Below are 12,513 nucleotides of genomic sequence, written 5' to 3' on the forward strand. Positions count from 1 at the left end.
CTATAATGTAATTGACACACGTGTATTCAGAAGCATAGAGGATCTCTCTCACCCAGTCATACAGTGACAGAGGCACTTATGCATTCGCTTACATACTGAGAACCTACTTAAGTATACAGCAGTATCAAAGGCAGTGGCCGCCACACCAGCATGCCCCTCAATTCACCAACACATCACTTCAAATATTTATTTGGCTACTTACCTAGACAATTAGATTGCCATAGAGTTACTAAACCAGACACTCACATATTGGCAAACTTACATAAACATTTGATGGTACTCCTATAGGTGAACTCCTACTACACTCATATGTACAGATATGTAGAGAAGTCTGACACAATCTAGTCACCCATCCAAACAAGTAGTCCTTTAAACATGGGTCAGGCCTGCTACTGCAGAGCCTCTCTGTGCACTTTTACTTGCAACTCAACTTAACATGAAAAAGCTATTTGCCAAGTGTTAAACCCACGTTTTAGTACACATGACTCCCTTCTGAGATAGACTGTAGGTAAGCCATAAAGCACAGAGCTTTGTGTTTAAATGGTAAGAGATGTCTTTTCAGTTTCACTAATGCACTTGCAGACCGCTATACCAAGTATTACAGATGGTACATCACCTGTAATGCAAGTGGCATACATGTTTTCAAAAGCATGGAGGTTCTCTCTCACCAAGTCACACAGTGACCGAGGCACTTATACATTTACTCATGTACTGAGAAACTACTTATGGATGCAGTAGTATGAAAGGCAGTTGCAGCCATACATACATGCACCTCTATTCGCCAATACAAACGCTCAAATTTTTATATTCACAATGCACTATGGGAGAGGTAGTACTGGTGAATGCAGTCACGTGATACACCTTTTAAATCACGCCCAAGCGCACCTGGGCGCTTGTGTTCCTGTCCGTGATCAAGGCAACTAGCTGAAACATTGGGTAAGAGGGAACAGGTGCATTCAAAAGACTCTTGAAATAAAGTGAATTCCATGGTATTGGGCCTCACATCATCTGTTTTGCCAGTGTGGTGTTTGTGGGCTGCTCCGTGCCCATGCAGTGAGGCCGCCCTAAAAGGCCTGGGGCTCCGGAAATGGGGGAACGCTTTTGCTTCTTTTTTATATATATATATATATATATATATATATATATATATATATTATCTACTGGCGGTCGCCAGTAGATAGTTATAGTTAGGACCACGTTTCCATAGGAAATCCGCAACATTCTATTTTGAATAACTTTGGCGCCGGTCGATGAATCCTCGCGAATTTCTCAAAATAGGTGGGGCGCTACGCTCCGCTCCTACCCTGAAAGTCTCGGGGGGATTCGTCAAGCGGGGGCTGAGATAAAAGGGGGGTCCCAAAACGCGTTTTTCCCATGCATTTTTCCATAGGACCTTTAGACAGAGCTACAGCCCGAACGGCTGAACAGAATTACTAGAAATTTGGCAGAGAGGTAGTCCCTAGGTCAAGGAAGTGCCTTTTGTAGGTTTGGTGTAAATCTGTTCAGTAGATCCTGAGAAAATAGCATTTAAAAGCATATATATATGTGGGCGGAGCCTAACCACACATCTCATCCTGAGATCTGATTGGCTGTCAGCACTTCATCCAAGAAGTGTTGGCAGCCATCTTGGGACCAATATACATGATAGCACCTCATTAAAAAGCATTGCAGTTAATAGAAGGTTTTAAGACTTTAGTTACATTATAAATCATTTGTTGATGGTACCATACTCATTTTAGGAATTGTGGTATGTTCTAAGGTGATTTCACCATGTGAAAAAGCCTTCTGCTGGGATATCATGATTGAGAGAAAAATATTTTCTCATGCTTTTACCACAGAGGTTTGGAAGGTGATCTATAGGCTAAACTGAGAGCTTATTTTCTGTAAATTCACATTATCTTTCTCAGTCATGTGAGAATGAAGTCTGACATTCTCAGTAAAACATGTACATCCAACAAGGGCAGAGACTGTCAGTTGATTCCTTTGTGTTCTACTGCAGCTTCCCAGAGTGTTCCAAAGAACTACTAGAGCGCTAACAGTCCTACTTATGATAAACGTATGGCACACCTGAAGCCATCTTGCTTGGATTAAAGTGGTAACTCTTAAAACATTTAATTTAAAAAGGAACAAAACGAGGGGGTTCATTTTTCAATAAAAAGTATGATTAGTGCTGCAGAAAGAAAAATTAGGGCACATTTTGAGTGACTTCTCAAATCCTCTTCTATTTCATTAAAAAATTCTGACATGCAGACTGAAACATGCACTTTCAATACCAGCAGCAGTTTTCCCTGGTGAGCAGTAGCTTTACTACAGTGATCTAATGAGCAAAAAGAGTGCTAACATTCTGAATTTATGGCAAATGTGTGACACATCTGAATGCCTTCTTGATGGAATCAAAGTAAAAAACTGAAAGTATTTCCTACTGAGGAGACTGCAGTAAATGAGGAAATTAGGAAACTTCATAACAAATAAGTCTCCCAAGATGGCCACCAGAGACAAAAGAGCCCAAATGTAGCCCAAATATCACCCAGATGTAGCCCAAGTATAGCCCAATGACAGAATGTCCCAGAATGTTCTTAAAAACAACTAGAGCGCTTACTGTCTTCATTATGACAAAAGTATGGCACACCTGAAGCCATCTTGATTGGAATAAACTGGTAACACTTAAAACATTTAATTTAAAAAGGAACACAATGAGGAGGTTCATTTTGCCATAGAAATTATGATTAATGCTGAAGAAAGAAAATGAGGGCACATTTTGAGTGACTTCTCAAATCCTCTTCTATTTCATTAAAAAAATTCTGACATGCAGACTGAAACATGCACTTTTAATACCAGGAGCAGACTTCCATGGTGCAGTAGTTTTACTACAATGATCTAATCAGCAACTAGAGTGCTAACATTCAGAATTTATGGCAAATGTGTGACATATCTGAATACCTTCATGATGGAATCAAAGTAAAAAACTGAAAGCATTTCCTACTGAAGAGACTGCAGTACATGAGGAAATTAGGAAACTTCATAACAAATAAATCTCCCAAGATGGCCACCGGAGACAAAAGAGCCCAAATGTAGCCCAAAATCACCCAGATGTAGCCCAAATATAGCCCAATGACAGAAGTGTGCAAAACACTTATTATTTTGTGTTTTTGCAGTGTTATATAGTGCAGACTTGTCAGGTATTGGAGTGCTTTACATGAGCATTGGTTACATCACACAAGAACACATTCATTTTGGTTGTAGACATGGGGAAACTAAGTGATTTGACCAGAATCACAGAATGTCGAGCTGAAGCAGAAACTTCAACCTGGTTCCCCAGTTGCAAAGTCTGCAGTTCTGGAAGTAACACCACATCATCTCCCCTAAGTGCAACATTTAATCAAGTGGTCAACTGGATAAAAAAACATAAAGATAACAAATAATTTAAAAGTGCTTTGTCGCTATTTGAAAACTCAGAAAATATGTCCTTATTTTAGCCTTTTAGAGCACTAACCATAATTTTGATGCCAATAAGACCCTCTCATATATGTAATTTCTAAAGGAAATGCTCTAGGTATTACAGTTTTGATTACATCAAGATGATGTCAGGCGTTCCACACTTTTGTGATAAATATAGAATGTTAGCAATCTAGTTGTTCATTAGGATACTGTTGAGAGGCAGAGGCCAGGGGCACGGACTCTGAAAATTGAAGGCAGGTAGGAGGGTGCAAAGGCAACAATTTAACCACACTGAGCAGGCAGGAAGGGCCGTGGAAGCACAACAGACTATGGAGGGCAGTGGAAAGGGGGGCAGGGGCAACAAACCAACAATACAGGACTTGCAAGAGAGGCTGTTGGAGGCAAGATCTATTACGGGTCAAGGAAGCTAGGGGCGGTCCCCAGATCCCCGGGAGCCACCACAGAACTGAGCAGGAGAGTGAGTCAGGGACAAAAGGGGCACCTTAATTTGAGCCGGGGTGCCTAGGAACGCTTGCTTCAAAAATGAAGAAAACAGACATATGAGACATGGAATTGGAGGCAGAATACAATGGCAGTTTAATGAGAAGATGCAACTTCAAAGAAACCGCAGAATAGAGACATAAAGTACAAAATACAGAATCCAGATAATCATACAGCTGTCATGATATTCTCTGTATCTCAATTAATGTACTGACAGAGAGAGAGAGAAAACACATCTATAAATGCATCATGAGAAACAAGTTACACCAAGGAAAATGTTACCTAGGAACACTCACGTTTACTCTTAGAGCAAGCATTCCTGCAATTACAATACAAAATCTTTTAAATGCAAAAGTAAAGAGAACAATGGTTAAACATAACATGACATTTCATATAGGTAAAATAGAATAAGATACTTCAAGCAAAGCAGAGCAAGACATTTTAAGCAAAGCAAGACAAGAGCTCCCAGCTCTTGGGGAAAACCTGCACTGCCTGTTAACCTACATACAGACGGCGAGGTAGTCCGTCGATATCTGTGGGTGCTCCCTTTTTATATCATTTTGTGGGCTCCTTTGCACGCGACATCTACCTACGTATGCTACCCAAAAGCTTCGTCTGCAGATTTTACTAGACATTTCGTCATTTACCCACTTAATGCTGACAATGGACTGGGTGAAAAGGTCAGTCTCTCAGGCCAATCGCTTATCGTAAGTTCCATAGAGCAAGCAGAAAATAATGGGTATTGTACGGGAATTCAATATATTCATGTATAAAATCTCCTCAGTTCTCCTAACTTGACGCTCTGCGGTTGCCACTTCCTTAAAAGCGGGAAACCTGCCCAGGAAGCAAGTACCAGTCCAGGATGCAGCCTACTGTATGTCGACAGCTTCAGGGGGATGTTGAACTTTGATACCGAGCACGGAGCACTCGGGTAGGGTGGGGGCTACTGGTTTGGAGCAGAAGGCCTCGCAGACCTGCCTTCAGACTGCTATACACTAAAATTGCAGAGCTATGGTCAATTTAACAAAGAGGCCTACATATTGAACAGAAGGGCCTACACAGGGGTTTTATACTGGCTGAGTGGTAAGGATGTCTCAGGATAATTATATAGCAACACAGGACCCGCTGGTCAATTTAATACGGCCTACAAATGCAGCTGGCAGGGCAAGGACAAGGGTCTCATACTTCAGGTGTGGACAGAACGGGCCAGGGGCCCCCTGTGATACAAAATCTACCCTCCTTCAAGCCTGTGGCAATGTAATAGACCATTGTGGGCAGAAGGAAGAGGCAATGGTAGTACAACCATACATGCCAACAGACCCGATTCAGCCAGGAAACGTCCAATGTTTTTAAGCTCAAATGGGCTTTATTTGATCTGTCTCCTGTCTACAATATCCTCTTTTTCAATGTAACTCAAAGGGGAAAATCAATACCCCAGTTTTTTTTCAAAATCTCCCTCTTACCAAGTTCAAAATGTTCGCAAGTATGGTACATTGGATCATGGAAGGAAATGGGATAGGGACATGGACTTGGATAACAGAGGACAGGAGGGACATGGAGAGGTGCACCAAACCGACCCTGCAGGGCAGGCATCAGGGTTTGCAGCAGCACAATACACCACACGGGAGTGCAGCACAACAATCCATAGAAAGCAAGAGGGAGGGGACAGGACTATGCACATGGACAACAGAGAACAGAGGGGCAAGAGGCAATGGTAGCTAGCTGACCATAATGGACAGACAGGAGAGAAAGCTGCAGCATAACAGACCATAAAGGGCAGGAGGGACGGATCAGGGGCATTACAATGGAACAGACAAGCCAGGAGGGAGGGAGTAGGGCTGGGGGCAAGGGGGCAGGGCAGGAGCAGCAAGATAGCCATGGAGGTCAGGCAGGATGGGCACTAGAAGCAAGACACACCATGAAGAGCAACAGTGAGACTGTGATGGCATACACACAGACCATGGAGGGAAGGTGGGAGGGGGTCAGGGGCAGCTAACTGACCACACAGGGAAGGTGGGAGGGGCCATGGCAGCACAGAAGACCATGCATGGCAAGTGGGAGGGTTAGTGGCAGCACAATGGCTATGATGGGCAAGAAGGAGGGTGGAGGGGCATGCACAAAGGACGATGGAGGATAGAAGGGAGGGTCAGGACCTGTGCACAGACAAGAAAGTTCAGGGGAAGGGACCTCACAACAGACCACACGGGGCAGGCAGGAGGAGCAGCTGCAGCACAACAGACCAGGGAGGGCAGAAGGATGTGGCAGTACAATGGACCATGTAGGACAGGAGGAAGAGGATAGGGGCATGGCATGTGGACAGGCAGGGTGGAGGTGACAGGGACAGGTTACAGTCATCTGACAATGCTAGGCAGGTGGGAGGGGAGTGGCAGCTCAACAGAACACTCAGAGTAGATAGGAGTGGCAGGTCCATGGGACATGGTGGGCAAAAAGGATGGAGCAGGGGCATGCACAAAGACATCGGAGGGCAGGGGGAAGGAGAATAGGGGCAGCAAGCTAAGCACAGAGTTTAAGCAGGAGGTCAATGATGGGGCATAGAATTGGGCAATGGAGGGCAGGAGGAGTGGACTGGTGCATCATACTGAGGGCAGTGGCAGCACATCAGACCATGCATGGCAGGAGGGAGGAGGCTAGTCCATGGATTCACACAACAGAGGATAGGGAGGAAGGGGATGGGGCAGCAAGCTAACTGTTCAGAGAAGGCGGGTATTAGGAACTTTATTGTTTTTAAAACATTGTGTCTGTGCGAACTACTTAAAATATGAACAAGTATGCAGCATAATCTCACTTTTATTCAGGAAGAAGAGGACGTTTGTGACTGTGACTCCGGGCTCACTTGGCAGAAACACCCCCTGACCCTCCACCCCCTATCGCAAAATGTAATGCCCGTGAAAAGGGTAGGTGAACACAGTGTTATATAGAACATAGTCCTGAGAGCACGATTGAAAATGAAAACTAGATATAGTGTATGGTATAAACTATGCACCAAAAAGTGTGATATAAGATGAACCGGGCGTGAAATATAATATGCAATACATTGTGCGCAATGACAGATTCATTGGAGAGCGCGAGATAGCACAGGCACTAGCGCGTGCTATGCGATATGCGCCTTGGAGTGTAATATGCACAGGGCAGTGTTGTGTAACCTAACTAGTCTCTAAAGTTGTAATATAAAATATGTGCTGGGGAGTGTAAGGTTGCATATGCACTGTGACAAAGATATGGATCCCAGATTGTAATATGTATGGCATAGCACTGTGCGTTATAACATAGGCATCGAGAAAGGCACGTTAGATGGGGCAATATAACCCGTGCGAAGACAAGTGTGGCATGACATATTCACGGGGTGGTGTTACAGTGCACATGGGCTAGAGAGTGTCATAGCATATGCACTAGCTAGTGGAATACAACACAGAGGTGTGTGGCACACGGCAGGCAATGGTGGGTGTAACACAGCATTGGGCTCTGTCAGGAGCGCGCTGTGACTCTCAAGTGATGTTCGTCCCCTTTCCAGAGAGTAAAATAAAAAGTATTACACATCCGGCAGTGGATGTGTGTTTTATTAACCGTGAGGGGGGTTTCTTGCATAGTTTTGTTCGAATTTTTGTCGAATCCCCTTTGAATGGCTTGGTGTGCATGTGTATTAAATGTGCCCGTCAATAGCTACCCAAGTTTGTATAAATAAACGACAAGGGTGTCTACCGGGATTAGGCACGGTAGGGCATCAGACATGTCAGAGCTTCACTAGTGGTGTAAATACATTCCACGTGGATTCATTGCATGCATAGTCGCCTTTTAATGAATATCACGCAAATCGTCATGGTGATAGGTACGTACGGTTTGTCCAGCATGTCCTAGGTGTGTCTATAAATATATATTTTTTAAAAATAATAAAAAACAGTGGCCGGCCCTGGGGATTGGGGTCAAAAAAATATAATTAGGAGACTGGCCCTGGGGGATGGGGTCATCAGGGCCAATAAATTAGAATAAGAAGGGGAACCAAACAGCCCCCCTTCTTAAAAAACTAAAATAAATAAAAGACTGGCATCGTGCAGGAGGCCATGCCCCCTCCGTGCAGCACTCTGCAAACGCGCCCCCAACAGGTATCTCCAGTATGCGCCAGGGAGCTGCGCTGCAGCCAGGTGTTCTGAGGCCAAGCCCCTTTTTACACCTCTCTGCAACGCAGCTCTGTGGCGCTTACTGGAGGTACCTAGTGGTCTAGTTTGACCCTAGGGACCCTTAGGATTCAAGGGGACTTAATCTCTCAACTTAGAACAGCCACAGGGCGCGTTTACACAGTGGTGAAGGGAGGGGACGGGGCCTGAGGTGACGTGTGCAAACACGCACTATGGCACGTTTTAAATTGGGGATATAATTTCCCTTCAATACTGAGGGCCCCTGGGGGCTAACTAGCCCACCAAGTGCTTCCAGTAAGCGCCACTGAGCTGCATTGCAGAGAGGTGGTCCAGGCCGTGCCACTTTTTACACCTCTCTGCAACGCAGCTCTGTGGCACTTACTGGAGGTACCTAGTGGGCTAGTTGGACCCCAGGGACCCTCAGGATTCAAATGAACTTAATCTCCCAACTAAAAATGGACACAGGGCGTGTTTACACAGTGGTGAAGGGAGGGGACGGGGCCTGAGTTAACGTGTGCAAAAACGCCCTGTGGCCTGTTTTAAGAGGTAGTTTTAATCCCCATGCCCTCTTATATACTAGGGGCTTACAGAGGAGGTCATGCTAATCACAGGGGGACCCCAACGCATAATGTTCCCTAGTGTATGTAGGTGTTTTCACTGTATTCTAAGTGTCTTTTAACATAGCACTGGCTCTAGGACTGGTTAGTCAGGCTCAGTTACCACCAGTATCCGTCTGAAAAAGTTGAGGGTACAGGATGATTTTGCAACAAGGCTTCTTTCTGCTCTTCTTTTTGTTCTTTCTGCACGTTATCCTTCTTCCTGCACTTATCTTCGTATTTGAGGACTTCTGTTGCTTCTTTCTGCACTTCTTTTGTTTCTTTCTGTGCATTTTTTCTTCTTTCTTCACATGTCCTATCTCTGTAGGCATAGTTAGAAATTAGCATTTAAAAAACCTTTGAAATTCACAGAAAAAACCATAGGTTTCAGGCACGTTATAGTTAGGAATTAGCATTTAAAAAACCTCAGAAATTCACTGAAAAAACCATAGGTTTCAGGGGTGTTATAGTTAGCTGGACTTTTCACTTGTACAAATCCATTGAAATTCCCCCGTTATAGTTAGTTCAGCTAACTATAACTCGGGCGCCCGCAATGCACTGCTGATGACGTCACATATTACATCACTCATGACATGGTCAGTGACATCACTCATGACATCACTGATGACATCTCAAATGACATCACTGATGACATCATCCTTGTGATAGAGTGGCAGACCTCCTCTCACCCTAATATAACCTTTGATACACACATTCAAAAATAGAGACTAAAATTTTCAAAACAATGGACATACCAATACCAGTTACAACAACCTCTTCAGTAATTCTAAGATCCACATACACATCCACTCATTCACCAACAGTCCTATACAGTCACTCATACATGTACTCACTCATCATATGTACTCATACACCTATACATCCTGTTACACAATGCCACTCATCCATAGAGTTACTCACACACATAGTCACTCATGCTAATAAAGAATCAAACATACATTTACTTGCATATACAGTTATACACACACCACCATACTTACTTCTACGGAAACTTACACATACTTAGTCTTTTAAACAATCACTTATAGAAACACATACTTATTCATACAGGAACTCTTTCAATCTCTCACTCTCACATATACTCACATATATACACCAATAGTCACATATACTAGTTTAAAACATATGTAGTTACTCATAAAGACACTACTGAGACAGTCATTCACTCACTAACACACCCATACACACACTCATCCACCCATACAGTCCTGCACACATGCTGTGTTCAACACATACAAACAGTGAGTCACTCATTCATGCACCTATGCACTACGTAATACCCCCCACCGAACCATGCAGACACTCAGACTGATACTCAAAAAACCAACTAATAACCTATATAGACACCCATGTAGCTACTCACCAACCCATGCAGCCACTTATACACAAAGTGAGAGACTGATACAGATATTTACATATTTAAACATTACTCACTAAGCCATGTATTCACTATGATACACTTAATCAGTCAGTTACACAATCAATTTTTCAAAAACAAATCATCCATTTAAACACTTATATAACCATTTATTCTTCCATCGACCTTGAGATATACATATATAAAACATATTTAATTTTCAGAAAAACACACATTCACTGGATGATGTCATCAGTGATGTCATCAGTGATGTCATTTGAGATGTCATCAGTGATGTCATGAGTGATGTCACTGACCATGTCATGAGTGATGTAATATGTGACGTCATCAGCAGTGCATTGCGGGCGCCCGAGTTATAGTTAGCTGAACTAACTATAACGGGGGAATTTCAATGGTTTTGTACAAGTGAAAAGTCCAGCTAACTATAACACCCCTGAAACCTATGGTTTTTTCAGTGAATATATATATATATATAAACACAAGAGCACCAAGCTTGATGAGCCACACGTCTTGTGTGTAGATACATTTCCGCGAGGCAGCACTGCGGCATCTCTCACTGCTTCGAAATTCATCTGCCCATTTCAAAAGTCCTTACGCGTTTCGAGGGTCCCGCCCTCTTGATCACAGGTGTGGGGCAAAGCATGAAGCGGCATACTTCCGCACAGGCTCGGAGTCACAATTTCTAGTTGATCCAAGTGGGCGTGTCAGCCAAGTGCATCTTGGGACTCCGAGTTTTCTCATCAAAGTTCAATTGTGTGTCGCAGCGGTTGCAGCATTCATGTTAAAATTCAATCGCCTGGTAGGCTTCTCCGTCAATAAAGGATGTGGCAGTACTGTATTTCTCCCTCATTGTGCAGAAAACACAAGGCTCCGTATCAAGGGTATAGTAACCCGATGGACACCACTGCATGCGTGGGGGGGCTCACCGCGACCCTGGCAGGCCGCAATTAAATATAAACACAAGAGCACCAAGCTTGATGAGCCACACGTCTTGTGTGTAGATACATTTCCGCGAGGCAGCACTGCGGCATCTCTCACTGCTTCGAAATTCATCTGCCCATTTCAAAAGTCCTTACGCGTTTCGAGGGTCCCGCCCTCTTGATCACAGGTGTGGGGCAAAGCATGAAGCGGCATACTTCCGCACAGGCTCGGAGTCACAATTTCTAGTTGATCCAAGTGGGCGTGTCAGCCAAGTGCATCTTGGGACTCCGAGTTTTCTCATCAAAGTTCAATTGTGTGTCGCAGCGGTTGCAGCATTCATGTTAAAATTCAATCGCCTGGTAGGCTTCTCCGTCAATAAAGGATGTGGCAGTACTGTATTTCTCCCTCATTGTGCAGAAAACACAAGGCTCCGTATCAAGGGTATAGTAACCCGATGGACACCACTGCATGCGTGGGGGGGCTCACCGCGACCCTGGCAGGCCGCAATTAAATATAAACACAAGAGCACCAAGCTTGATGAGCCACACGTCTTGTGTGTAGATACATTTCCGCGAGGCAGCACTGCGGCATCTCTCACTGCTTCGAAATTCATCTGCCCATTTCAAAAGTCCTTACGCGTTTCGAGGGTCCCGCCCTCTTGATCACAGGTGTGGGGCAAAGCATGAAGCGGCATACTTCCGCACAGGCTCGGAGTCACAATTTCTAGTTGATCCAAGTGGGCGTGTCAGCCAAGTGCATCTTGGGACTCCGAGTTTTCTCATCAAAGTTCAATTGTGTGTCGCAGCGGTTGCAGCATTCATGTTAAAATTCAATCGCCTGGTAGGCTTCTCCGTCAATAAAGGATGTGGCAGTACTGTATTTCTCCCTCATTGTGCAGAAAACACAAGGCTCCGTATCAAGGGTATAGTAACCCGAAGGACACCACTGCGTGCGTAGGGGGGCTCACCGCGACCCTGGCAGGCCGCAATTAAATATAAACACAAGAGCACCAAGCTTGATGTACTGGCGGTCGCCAGTAGATAGTTATAGTTACAACCTAGTTTCCATAGGAAATCTCAAAATTCTATTTTGAATAACTTTGGCGCCGGTTGACGAATCCTCGCGAAATTTTCAAAACTAATGGGGCGCTCCGTTCAGCTCCTACCCTGAAAGTCTCGGGGTGATTCGTCAAGCGGGGGCCGAGAAAAAGGGGGGTTCCCAAAACGCGTTTTCCCCATGCATTTTTCCATAGGACCTTTAGTCGCAGCTACAGCCCGAACGGCTGAACAGATTTACGTGAAATTTGGCAGAGAGCAGGGTAGCCATAAGGTCAAGGAAGTGCCTTTTGCAGGTCTGGTGTAAATCTGTTCAGTATTTCCTGAGAAAATAGCATTTAAAAGCATATCAATATCTATACGCGCGCACCGTGCGCGCACAGTGCGCGCACCCTGCCGTTCGCGAGCGCAATTCTGATTGGTTGTTAGATGTCGGTAAACATTCGAAT

Source organism: Triturus cristatus, chromosome 8 (genome assembly GCF_964204655.1).
Source record: "Triturus cristatus chromosome 8, aTriCri1.1, whole genome shotgun sequence".
Classification (NCBI taxonomy): domain Eukaryota; kingdom Metazoa; phylum Chordata; class Amphibia; order Caudata; family Salamandridae; genus Triturus; species Triturus cristatus.